The 13785-nt window shown below is 36.4% G+C and overlaps 3 long non-coding RNA genes across 4 annotated transcripts; all 3 read right to left on the reverse strand.

Moving 5' to 3' along the window:
• Positions 1-318: 318 nt before the first annotated feature.
• LOC146317942 (uncharacterized) lies at positions 319-2827 on the reverse strand. Its single transcript, XR_014771690.1, has 2 exons — positions 769-2827; positions 319-547 (listed from the first exon to the last, which is right to left on the reverse strand). It is a non-coding gene; the product is annotated as an uncharacterized LOC146317942 (long non-coding RNA).
• A 33-nt stretch (positions 2828-2860) lies between these two features.
• LOC146317943 (uncharacterized) lies at positions 2861-4271 on the reverse strand. 2 transcript variants are annotated; one of them, XR_014771695.1, is made up of 3 exons: positions 4257-4271; positions 3657-3945; positions 2861-2948 (listed from the first exon to the last, which is right to left on the reverse strand). It is a non-coding gene; the product is annotated as an uncharacterized LOC146317943 (long non-coding RNA). The 2 variants fall into 2 exon arrangements; XR_014771696.1 differs by lacking the exon at positions 4257-4271 and adding an exon at positions 4038-4052.
• Positions 4272-5078: 807 nt separating this feature from the next.
• LOC146317944 (uncharacterized) lies at positions 5079-5862 on the reverse strand. Its single transcript, XR_014771680.1, has 3 exons — positions 5707-5862; positions 5472-5555; positions 5079-5336 (listed from the first exon to the last, which is right to left on the reverse strand). It is a non-coding gene; the product is annotated as an uncharacterized LOC146317944 (long non-coding RNA).
• Positions 5863-13785: the final 7923 nt, after the last annotated feature.

Here is a 13785-nt window from a genome sequence, read left to right on the forward strand (position 1 = left end):
GTCTGGAGTGTCTGGAAAAATACCACTACTTCTTACTGGTTTTGATGACATCACATCACTCCAGTCCTGACTTCCCTCCATTGGTTTCCTGTGCATTTTAGAATTGATTTGAAAGATTTTAAACTTCTTAAAACACATTTTTATAGACTTGCTTTTATGTGATGTCATCGTCTCTTTGTAATATATTTAATTTTTATTCTTTTATTTGCACTTATTTGTATTGACATTACATGAAAAAAAAAAAAAAAATTAATTAAGAAATTCATTAATCACAAATAAAATTTTGAGGAAAAATCACAATACACTGTTACAAAAAAGTATGGAGAGTAAAATTTAATGTGTTATATTTCCTGGTTTGCTGGTTTACACAAGAGTATTGACCCTTAATGTAGCAAATTTAGCATATTAGCATAGTGTATAAAGATTTACATGCACAATGCAAATGGAAAACCAAAAGACATCAGCTTTCTTGCAGAGGAGATATTCTTCATGCAGGTTTTCATCTCTTCAGTTCGCTTGTCTTGGTTGTGCCATTTTCTTCAGTTCACTGACAGAAAAAAGGAAAAAAAAAAGGTGAGATGAGAACAAGAAGACCAATCAGTTACAGCAATTACAGGATCATCCAAACATATTTTTGTTTCAAACAATATTCACAATTCACAATCAATCACACAATAGTTCACAATACATATCATCTACTTTATCACAATAATAACACAGATGTCGATCTATGCTAATATTTATTCTCAAAATATGAAGCACATTTACAATTGGATCCTCTTAAACAGCGAATGCTGGTTCTGTTGGGTGTGGGATCTGTAAAGAGAGAGAAAAATAGAGTCAGCTGAATTTAACATAGTCCAAAGTCAGTAAAACAAAAGGTATTGGCTTGTTCCATTTTCTGTCTGCAGGTGTTGAACCTGAAGGCAACACAATCAGCAGCATGAGAAACACCTGCAGAGCCTCATTCATAAAAGCCAGATGTGTATTGTTTTATTTAATCTTCTCTGTTGCAGCACACACTCATTCATCCACTCACTACACACCTGATATTACAGACTTGACCTGCTCATTTGTTTGTTTTCTGTTTTTTCCACTTATTTGTTGTAGGGAAGACCAGCGAGTGTTGTGACACCAGGTGAGTGGTGAAACTGTCAGGTTGACCAATCAGAAAAACATGCCATCATTATGGTGACGTCTCTGTGAGCAACATTGTGGATTTTAAAACCACAAATCAGATTTTCAGGTAAGAAACTAATTTTTTATCAAGACTATTTACCCAGTGTTAATTGAGTTATAGATCCAACAGTTTGACTTATATGACCTGAAGTAGCAGTTTCTCTGGTTTAATTTGATGCTTTGCAATCATGCTACGTTCAAGCCAACACGCTAAAACAGTTGGCAGTGTAATGGCTCTTTGGGCTGGGGACAGCTGTAACAGATTAAAAAACAAGAATTGCTGCATTGTGTGCATGGAGCACTGGAAACTCAAGGCCAAAAGACGTGTGTGTACGTTTTCAGTTCTGGAGCCACACATCCTACAGCCCAGGAGCAGCTGTCTGCATTTCAGAAGATTACAGATACATTTAATAAAAAGTTGGATTCCATATTTAAAATAAGGAACAGTATACTACCATGCACAGTGCATACACAGCTGGCAATTTATTATCATGACCTCTGGTGCAAAAATGCTTCACCTGGTGGAAATTTTACCATTTTTGTTTTTAAATCAATCAATCAATCAATCAATCAATCAATCAACCAATCAATCAATCAATTAATCAATCAATCAATCAATCAGTTGTGCACAACAACCAAAGGAACAGCTGGACAAACTAATAAATGTAATGGACATAAAACACTCAGAGCTGCAGCGATTAATCTGTTATTAATCGACTGTTAAATCAATCTGCACTATTTTGACAATTGATTAATTGTTCTGAGTCATTTTTTAATTAAAATACTGTCAAAATTGATTGAACACTGATTTCATCTTCTTAAATGTGAATATTTTGTGGTTTCTTTACTCCTCTCTGACAGTAAGCTGAATATCTTTGAGTTCTGGACATAAGACATTTGAAGACATCGTCTTGAGCTTTGATCAACATTTTTCTGTGTTTTCTGACATTTTATGGCCCAATCAACTAATCAACTGAGAAAATAATGGACTGATTAGTCAATGATAAAAAATAATCAATAGTTGCAGTCTTAAAAACTTTGTATAAGGCTAAGCAATTTCACCACATTTTAAATTGAGGTTATAATGGAAAGGAATCAAGTAACATTACTTATTATCATGATACTTGGATTATTTTACTGACTACATTTTTAAACAGTAATTGTATCAAAACACATTTTTAAAGTAGCCCTCTTAACCCTGGACACAACTGGGATTGATTTATGTGATGCACATTCAGAGTGGGACAGACTGTAACGACAGCTCTTTGTATTTGACATCAACTCACATAATCTGTGATTGTGTAGTAGACATGCAAGTGAGTTTTATTTACTGTAGACAAACATGAATACCATGTTTCAAAAGAGATCTAGTAGGAAGTTACTGACACTCAAATAAAAATTGTTACTACCATCCCCGGTCTCCCCTAAATACCCTTTGTTTACCTTTTGGATTCCTGTCTGTCCCTTACCACCCTGTAAAAGAACAAACACAAATAATCGTTCATTGATATCAGCACTGTGATCAGCACAAAACAAACTCACACTAATATCAGCCTTTTCAATGTTGAGTAATTTTAGCAACTGTTTTTCAAAATGCAGATGCTGGGGAATTCAAGTTGTTTACTGTAAGTTAAAAAAAACAACAACAAACAGGTTCAAAAATCAAACAAGTTTAGTCTTACCGGGGCGCTAGCTCCATTTATCCCCCAAGAGAAGCGAACTTTAGGTATTTGTTCACTGTTTCCAGAGTTGTGCACATTTCCCTCCATCTGTAGCAGAATCAGGAGAAAGTATCTGTTATTTTGCACAGAAAAATCATGTTCTTCTACTGTTGTAATGTGTTTATCTGTGCAGAGACCACAAGCTGCCAATACAAACAAAACAAAAATCAGTGTTTGACATTTAGTGGGGTTGGGAGACTGATATCAAATCGATACAGCATAGTGTTGCAATATTTTGTGTGGCAATATTATACTGATACATGGAATTCAAGCACTGATCTTTTATTATACACAGTGAATCCTTCTGGTACTAGAACAATAAAATCAATTACTTTTTCAGTCCACTAAACTGAAGGTCACAGTCAGTGGGATTTGTTGGTGTTTATGATAGTGTTGGTTGGTCTGTCTGCTTGACAATACCGTTGTGCTACAATAAAAATAATTAAAGGGTGATGAACAGACTGAAAATATCATCAAATAGCACTTAATTTAATAGATAACACATGTTAACAAAGTTTTCTTTTGGGGGACATAATTTGCAGTTGAAAAAAGTATTAATCACAATGTATTGCAATATGTCATCACAATCTTCAGCATGTTGAAAAAATGTTTAAAATCGTAATAATATTGTGCTATCACTTAAATGTCACAATAATATAATATCAAGAGGCCTCTGGTAATTCCCAACCTTAATGTTTAGACTGAAAACAGACCATTCAGAAAACAAAAATTAAGCTCCTGCATGGATCTTCTTACCGGACCAAGAGACTGTTGTTGTTGTTGTTGTTGTTGATCGTCTGTCACCAGAGCAGCTGCATCAGTAGAAGTGAAGGCTGTGATGAGCAGGAAAACCTGCAGACACAACAGCAACAGCACAGTTCTGTCCATGACTGATGAACTGAAGAGTCTGATACAGCTCGACTGCACGATTTGAAATGGTTTGTCCAATTTCATCGTTATATGTTTGTTTGACTGAAGTCCTTGCATCCATGTTGCAATCTTGACCTTCGTGCCCAGATCAGTAAACATATTGTCTGCCAGCAGCCTGTTAGATAAGAACACTGAAAATTTTTAAAAAAGTGATTAATTTAGTAATCAATTCATAATCAGCTCTTGACATAACTTAAGTGACATTACATATGTAGTTTATGTTGTAAAATGTTGCAGTTTGGTGAAGTTTTGGTACAAAAATGACTTAGGGTGAGCAAAAGATTGTTTTTGGGTTAAAATGGCAAAATACATTATGTATGTCACATGATGGAAGTGACGTGACTTGCACAACAAAATAACACAACGGAAGTCATATCCATGATGAACTTTTAAGTTACTCAAAACTTTACATAAGTCTGTGTTTACTTTTTTCCGCGCATCACTCAAACACCAGTCAGGTCCAACGGGCTTTGGGATATGTTTTCTCTCGTTTGGTAGGTGTGTGACGGGTGTTATCCAATCAGCAGTGATGTGTGTAAAGGCACTGTAGTGCATACACAGCAGTGTTCAATGCAGCACTGTGTCTGTTTAAATAAATGTTGTGCTACGTTTTGTGAGGGCTGAATGTGGCCCAGGCTATGAGTTATCTGTTTGTGTCCACACCAAAAGCAGTGCAGCGTCTCAGCAGGGACTACTGGCATTTATGGACATGGTTTTAGGTGTGACGACAGGGAGAAGCGTCCATGGAAGCACTGACCCGATTAGTTAGTCGGTGTTAGATATGATAGACAGATGTTTCATCCAATCACCTGCCGAGTGTTTTAGAAAGTGCCTGCCCATTTCCAAACGGTTTCTAAGAACAACCTCCATGATGGTTCTGTGTAACAAACCATCTGGCGTGTCAGGTTAGCCCACCACCTCCAAGTGTGGACCTTCTCGCTCCTTATACTTTTACTATGATGCTTACTAGGTCCAGTAGGGGGCGCTGCCTAACAGTAAATGGACACCAACACGCAGGTTGCCTTTGTAGATATAAATGGCTAATTTACAGCAACAAAAAAGACAATGATTGTTATTTTCAGGTGATTGTACAGTGATGAAAACATGCTTAGGAGCAGAGACTGTGATGACTTTAACCACATGTGCAAATAGAAGAAGAAATTAACTGATGAGTGAGAGGAAAGATTCTGTTTACCAACAAGAACAACAAGCAGAAAAGCAGAAAAACAAGCAGAAAACCACATGATATCTGATTTGGAATATTTTATTTAGTAATTAAACAATTTGCACAGTGAGCCTAATCAATTATTGCACACCTCATAAGTATTACAGTATACATTATATATATATACACTCCTCAACATAGCATGGCATTTCTGGAAAAGCTTGTTTCCAACTTCAGTTGCTCGAGTGCACCGGGGAAACTGTCTGTTTCCATCACATTGCTGGTTTCTTTATTGCCATAAGCAATAAATCGGACTTGGTGTTACCAGTAGGCCTGGGTGGCTAAACATCAGGAGAGACAGAAAGAGAAAGATACTGTAATTCAAATAACAACTAACATACACCAATGATCATCTGCTTTTTCAGTGATGAGACCACTGAGAGGTCAAAATTTCACTCAAATTAAAATAAGCTTACCACTTTGAAAGAGCTGCATCCCCCTGGTCTTCTCCAACAGCCATATCTCGACTGGAACCTCGGTGGTTTTTTTGCAGGTTTTCTCTAGAACAAAATGAGAATAAACAAAGCATTTTTATACAGAGAAAACCACTTTCCTCTATTGTTCAACCATGCTTGTTGAAGTTGTAATCTTTTTCTCTCAGCTGCATGTTTGACATCTACACTTAAACGGTCCACTGAGAAATCTTCTCACCATATTAGGAGACAGTTGAAGACCATCATCTGTCGCCAGAGCGACTGCAGCATCAGTGGAAGTGAAGGCTGTGATGAGCAGGAGAGCCTGCAGACACAACAGGACCAGCAGCACACTTTTGTCCATGGCTGATGAACTGAAGAGTTGGACAAACACAGGTCCTAATATACTCGGTGCCAACCAACCAGCCAACTAACCACATGCACGTGAACAAAGAGGAAGAAACAAACCACCAATTTGCATCATCACAAGGACGTCAGAGAAATTTACAGTAACTTACTCAGTATTTTTCCAGACATTCACCTGTTGATAAAGTGTTACATACAAGACAAAAGTTTCCAAAATACTGCTGCATTTAGGAAAAAAATAAATTGATTTTGTGACACTATTATGTTTGTGCGTGATACATAATGTAACAAGCGGCGAACACTGAAAATGCAAAAGGCAGATGAGATATTCATAGTGTTCTGTGTTGAGCATGTTAATGTGTTTTTGGTTGGTAGAAAGATCAGTCACACTTTATTTTCCAGTACACTGAGAAGACATAACAAAGTCAGTGGTCTGGTAGCTCAGTTGGAAGGGCTTTCGTCCCCTGTCCTGAGGCTGTTTGTCCTCTGCAGCAGCTGTGGGTTTGACTCCTGCCTATGTCCCTTTGCTGCATGTCATTACCCCTCTCTCTACTCCCCTTTCCTGTCATATTTTCATCTGTCCTGTAAATTAAAGGCATAAAAGCCTCCACAAAATATTTTTATCGTACTTTGTATGAAATTACAGAAAAAAAATAGAAATATGTTCTACAGTATTAGACTCTAATTAGACTCTACTAGAGGGTAATTCGGGACACATTACAACAGAACTGTACTGTATGTTTTTTATGTATTATTTCCCACTGTTAGACACATCTAACATTAGATGTTATAAGATGGTAGTTATGGGCACATTACAACAGAACTGTGCAGTTACTTGAAGATAAAATATTCCTCCAGCTCTACAGTTTTGGGCTTTATCAGGTAGATCTTGTTGTGAGGAGCTTTCTCTCTAGCAGAAACAAATTCTCTGCCCAGAGAAAAGGAAAACTCCAATTAAGACCCCATCTTTGTCTAACATTTGTCTCTTAGACATAAATGAACTCAGTTTAAGACCAATGTGAGACTTTGACCAATATGTCATACTTCTTAAATTCGGTTCCGGAGAAATAGTCTTTGACTCAAGTCAGCCTGAGACTAATTTGAGCTGAAAAAGCTGAAAAATTTGTCTCACTGCACTAATATTGAATTTGTCTTAATAATCAGCTTGTTGCTCCATTTGGTCATCAAGGAGAAACCTCTGAGACACCTCAGATCTCCTGCTTTTCTTTTCTTTTGCTCCTTCTTTCTCTGTCTAATTGACTTATCATAAGACAAAGACGATTGCAAGAAAAAACAGTTTTCCTCTGGGATACCTTGACACCCAGTCTACCCATTTTATTTACCTTTGTGTCACTTTATATTTGTTAAAGTCATCTTATCCTGAATTGTTTGACGGTATCATATATATGCTGTGTTTTCTCTGTAGCTGTCTTATCATACATTTTATACACATTTGATATTTGGTATCTTTGGGAATGTTGACATCAAATTTAAACTTATGTTCTGCTGGTTTGAGCAAAGTTTGGTTGCACAGCCTGAGTTAATTAAAAGAGGTTAAGGTGCTTCTGGTGACTCACAAAATTGTAAATGGTCTTGCCCCTTTGTGCCTGTCAGATCTCCTTCAACCTTTTTTCCATTCTGTGCTCCATAAGTCTCAGACTTCATGGCTCCTGTCAGGCCCCAGAGATAAAAAAAAAAAAAAACAAACAAACAAAGAAAAAAGAAAAAAAAGAAGTAAGCAAGCTGCAGGGTCTTTTCCTATCATGCTGCCTTTGAATAACTTCCCTGGTGACCTCAGACAGTATAGAGCGACACCGCTGAGGCCTTTAAATACAAAATTAAAACTCATCTTTTTGCTATACAGTACTACTTCAAGTTGTTGTTTGTTCTTTGATTGCTTCAGGCCTCAAACTTTTTACCATTATCTCTCTGCTGGGTTGGTCTCAGTGAATCTACTGTCTAAGCCCAGTACTTGTATTTATTTATTTATTTATTTTTATTTATTTATTTTTTTTTATTTCTGAGGTTCTCTTTTTGAAAGAGTTTTGTCAAGTTTGTTTTGTAGGGCAAGAGGTCTTGGTACAGATAAAAAAAGTTCTCAGAAGAACCCTCTAGGTTGGTTCTAATTTACCCTTTGAATATATTTAAAGGGGTACTTGGTAGAATGCTTCTAGATCAAACATTTGGAATATTAAAGGGATCTTGGTAGAACGTCCTGGGTGGGTACTAAATAAAACCCCTGTAATGTTGACGGGTTTTCAGGAGAACACACTGGGTGGGTTCTTGATAAAATGCTTGGAATAAACATGTACAAACCCCTGGATGGATTTTAGATGAAACCACTGGAGTATAAAAGGGTTCTTGTTAGACCCTCTGGATGGGTTCTTGTTTGCACCTGTAGAGGGTGGAAAGATTCTAGATAGAACCCCACAGAGAGGCTTGTTGAATTCCTTGAAGAAAGGTTGTCTGTACCATAATATAAAAGGGTTCTTGGTAGAACTCCTTGGGTGCGTTCTAGACGAAACCCGTGGAAAATAACAGAGTTGTGGTGGAACCCCCTTGGTGGGGTTTTTTTTAGCACCCTTTTAAGGTGCAAAGATTCTGGGTAGAACCCCCAGAGAGGTGAAACTTTTCACAGATGGTTCTAAGTTTAACCCTTTATGTTGAGTTCTAGGTAGAAGTTTTTGATAGGGTTAATAGGGTAAATAAAACTGACTTGACTTGTTGGAAGCTGAGAAACAATAAATGTTGTAACAGAGCACTGATCTTCCACAACAGTCTGAAGTGGACTGTTACTTAACTCATCTGCACTTTCGCAGTGATTTGACCACATGTCTGGGTGCTGGAATCTACGCAATTGCACCATCAGCCAGTTACATAAAAAATAATGGGGAAGCTTCACAAAAATAACAGAACAACACCAGGAGGTGAATATGAAACACGCAGACACACCCTGCTCTCCCTCCTCTCCATCCTTCCAAGCTTAATTTATCATTTAGTGAAAATGTTCATTCTTGGATGAGGTTCAGAGTTGTCAGGGAAACACACACTTTTTCATATTGGTTTCTTCTTCTTTTTACCCATAAAGTCATGGCTTTATTGTCACATTTTTGGATAAAAAAGTTGAGGGCAATAAATGACTGTGAAAGTTGTGGAAAGCTCAAGAAAGTGTGGAACATTGGACAGGTAAACAGGTTAACAGGTAACAGGTGACAGTATCATGATTCGGTGTTAATGGGGCATCTTTGAAAGGCTTAGTCGTTCACAAGCATGGATGGGGTGAGGTTTGCCACTTTGTGAAAAACTGCACGGACAAATAGTCTAACAGTTTAAGAACAACATTTCTTAACCCCAAACTGCAAAGAATTTAGGGATTTCACCATCAACAATCCACAATATCATTAAAAGATTCAGAGAATCAGGAGAAAACTCTGCCTGTACGGAGCAAGACTGAAAACCAACATTAAATGTCTGTGACATTTGACCCGTCAGGTGACACTTTATTAAAGACCCACATAATTATATAAAGGATACTACATGGGTTTGGGAACACTTGGGAAAAACATTGTCAGTCAGCAGAGTTTGTCTCTGCATCTACAAATACAAGTTAAGACCACGCGAAGTGAAATGTGCTTAAACTGTTTTTCTTTTAATGGTGTGATGTGGAATCACCTTTGAAGTTCACGATTTAACTGACTGCGTTCATGAATGAGATACTGAGATGCTCACTTAAAATGAGTGTCTTTTCAGAAGTCCGTTTTGTTTTTGAATTTCCTTGGAACATTGTTGTACTGATGTAGAATTGGTCAGCTGTACTTTCTAACGAACTGGCTAAACTGTAATTTTATAGAGTTTAAATATTTTGGAAACTGATATCAAATACATTGCAAAGTCAAATTGTAATTTTTGCAGAGGGAGGGACGAGTATTTCTCTTTTCTAAAGTCTTTAAATGTCTTGTATAATTGTTTGCCTCTGATTAGGTTGAAAGTTCAGGGTTTAAATTTACTCTGCTGGGTTACAGCAAAGTTAATGATAAGAAGAATTAGTTATGTATTCGGTGATTAAACATAAATTATCCAGTGCTAACATTACATTTGTATTTACATTTTGTTTATTTATTAAACTGTTAGGTTAAGTTTTTAATGTAGATTTAATTCAGTGCACACTAAGAGCTGTTCAAAATTAAAATATATATATTATTACAGTTTACGGAACTTAATATTCATACTCAATTTATTTGACTCAATTTAATTTAGCTTGATATGTTGTATATGCTGACAATAATAAAGAACTTATTTTCAGTCTCACAGTTACTGTATATTACTGAGTTTGCCCAACTCCACCAGACTGTTGCAATTTTTTTTTTTTGTAATTTTGAAAAATGTTATCAACATTACTATTGAAAGTGGAATTTCTTTTAAATTTTTTTCATGCACACATAGTGTGTGTGTGCCTTGGTGTGATTGTGTGTGTTGATGCATAAAATTGAGGTTATTGCGCCAGCAACCACTTTTATTGTGACTTAATGAGGAACAAACACTGAAATTAAGACACACAGAGAAATAAATTCAGACACACTGACTGTGTTTTGAAATCAAACAGAAATATTGGTGATTTTCCATTAGCCTGACAACTCTGTCCTGTCTGACAAAATGTCACATAAGCAAATTTTACAACATTTTCACTGAATCGGCAGAATGTCACTAAGAGATACAAAAACAAACACAAACAGACACAAAATAAATACAAAGAGTAAGAGTAGCACTAAACGTGCATCTCTTTCAGTCTGGATGTCTTGCTGCTTCTACAGGAGGGTTTGGGGGTCTTTTACATGTCGATGCTCAGAGGCCCATTGTCTCCTAATCTGTCCATGACATCTCATGATACTTCTGCAGGCTAATTGTGTCAACAGCAGGTGGAGACAGAGCAACACGTTCTGCTGCACTGCAGACCAAACACTTTCAGACAAAATGTTGTTCAATATTTACTGAAACAAAAGACAGACATTTTACATTGTAAGAACATGTCATTATCATGCATTCAACTGATAAATATTTAATTATGTCTATTCTTTATTTTAATTTTTTTTTAAAAATTATCTTTTACATCAGTGTGTAACAATGTACTTTCCATTTATGATCTTTCATAAACCTTTTATAAACCTGAAAAACGTAAATTAATTCTACCAATGCAACATCAAACTTAACAGCTGTTTTGTCATAGATGTTGTGGCTTGTATAAAAAGATATAAGACAGAACAAAAACAAAAAAGAAAAATACTCCCTTAGAAAACATTACACAAGCTTTACATTTAGTTTATATGAGCTTCAGCAGCAGAGAGGAAACGCTCAATCATCATGACTGCTGCAGTCCAGGCTGTTCCTTTTTTACAATTACAGTGGTTATTTCACAAGCTCAGTGATAATTGTTTTATGCAGTAGTTCAAATAAACTATCACTGTCTAAATATTTTCTTATTGTGGGGTTTTTAATTTTACTCATCAGTGCAGTTACTCTAAGTCAATAGTGAACATTTGTGTATTCTCAGATCACCAACAATTTAAACAAGACAAAACAAATATAGGCTCAAGCAGTATTTTGTTTTCAATTTACAACACCAGTGTTTAAAGGTAAATTTCACCCCCAAATCTCTTTAATAAAACTGGACTAAATAGCATTTTCTTTCTACAGTCAAATCTACTTGCAACTACTTTCTTTCTACAAGAAAAAAAAGTAGTAGCTGGGTCATGATTTTTGGGAAGAGGCACTTGTGATGAATTTTTCAAATGCATATTTTGGCTCTTTGAGCACCACAAGCCGAGTGCCGAGTGCCAGTCAAGAAACCACAGACATCTCTGCAGGCGAACTATCTAGATGGATAAATAGCGCTATAGGTCGGAAGAAAAATATGTCTCTTTAAATTGATACTCACATGATGTGTGTATTGTTTTAACGGTGAGAGTCTGCTGTGAGAAAAGAGAACTTAGTTTTGACTGTAGAGCTTCGATTTGCAAGAGGTTTGACAAAGTGGTTACAAATCTTTTGCTAAGTGGTTAAACTGGGCAGCATCATCACAGGCTGCAAATAAACCCAACTGTCCTGTCACCATGCAAAGGAGTCCAATGCTTAAATGACAAAATCTTAGATGACCACAGCCATCCCTTAAATCACCAATTTCAGCCACTGCCCTCGGTGAAGTTACACAAAGAAAAACACCTGAAGAAAATAGTTTGTCCCTGTTTCCATAAAGTATCAGGACAGTGACTTTTTGAAGCCAGCCTGCTACCCCCTGGATATGTTGTATTGTGTTTTAATGTGATGTTTACATTTACACAGAGAGACTAATTTCTCTCTTTTGCACACAAAAGGTAGAGAACAAAGTATTCGACTTCTTATAAATCTCTCAGATAAATGTAATGGAGTAAAAAGTACAATATTAGAGTAGAAAAAAATAGAACTACAGTACTCAAAGCACAAGACTTCACAATTTTGTATTTATCAATGCATTTATTTATTAGGTGTTGGACAATCTCAAGCAGTTTTTTTTATAATTGAAAATCACATTTAAATTACAGAACATATGCAACATGTCAAATTGTTTTATGCAGATATGATCATTTCTTGGGAGGATGATTTATAGTATGATCAAGGAGGAGCAGAGTGTTCAGGTCAAGTTCACATCCTTTAGTTCTTCTGTTGAAAAGACAGAAAGAAAATATGACTGTAATTCACAAACAGCTGATATCTGACTATTTAATGAAGAGCAAATGAAGATGTTGAAATTTCTATCAATTTTTCTAATCTTAGACTTTTAAGATGTAACTTCTGGAGGAACATATTGCAGGACAGGCAGAAGAGAAAAAAACTCAAAGTAAAGCAAGCTTACCAAACCCGCATGCCAGAACACCCTGGAAGTTCACAGCGTTTCACACGTTTGGGAGACAAACCAATAGTTTGTTTCTATAATAAAATGAGAACAAACATTACATTATTATTATAATATTATGCACAGAAAGTCACCTTCTCTTACAGGCAGAAGAGAAAAAAACTCAAAGTAAAACAAGCTCACCAAACCAAAACAGCCCCCTGGTCTGGTACAGGGTCGGAAACGTCTGGGAAGTTTCTATAATAAAATGAGAACAAACATTACAGTATTATGCACAGAAAGTCACCTTCTCCTACTGTTTCACCATTCATAATATGTTGAATTAGTTGTATCTAAATCAATTTCAATAAGTACTGTGATTTCTTTTTGTTTTGTGGCAACATGTTTGACATTTACAACTAAATGAGAAAACACCATGTGAATCAAAGATCATCTTACAACACAAGAGTAACCTCCTCCAGTCACTGGCCAGCAGTAGAGCATCATAGGCCATCGATGACGAACTCTCTCCAGAGCGACTGCATCAGTAGAAGAGAAGGCTGTGAGGAGCAGGAACGCCTGCAGACCCAACAGGACCAGCAGCACACTTTTGTCCATGGCTGATGAACTGAAGAGTTTGGTACAGTTGTGAAACATGCAGGTCATTATATAGTCATAGCGAGGGGTGGATCCAGAGAAATATTCATAGGGTGACAAGAGGGTGGCACAGAGACTATAAGGGGTTGCAAAACATATATGCAGATTTAATCACAAACAATCACAAATATCAATATTTGCTTGAAAGAAAGCCCCTAAATGAAGATATTTTAACTATAAGATGTAACATTATTGTGGCATATGAGTAAGGCATTGAATAGAAATATTTAAAGGTGTCAATAAAAAACAGTAAATTGTTTTATTTTCAAATCTTGACACATTTTTTCCAAATACCTATTGAACATAAGCCCATCACTCATCATAAAATGTGGCCAGGACAGATCATTAAACTATAGAGCGTCTTTAGAGCGTCATCTCTTGCTGCATTCACTTGCACTTGGACTTCAGACTTTCAGTCTTGTAAATTTC

This window comes from Lutjanus erythropterus, chromosome 12, assembly GCF_056507025.1.
Source record: "Lutjanus erythropterus isolate fLutEry1 chromosome 12, fLutEry1.hap2, whole genome shotgun sequence".
Classification (NCBI taxonomy): Eukaryota; Metazoa; Chordata; class Actinopteri; order Lutjaniformes; family Lutjanidae; genus Lutjanus; species Lutjanus erythropterus.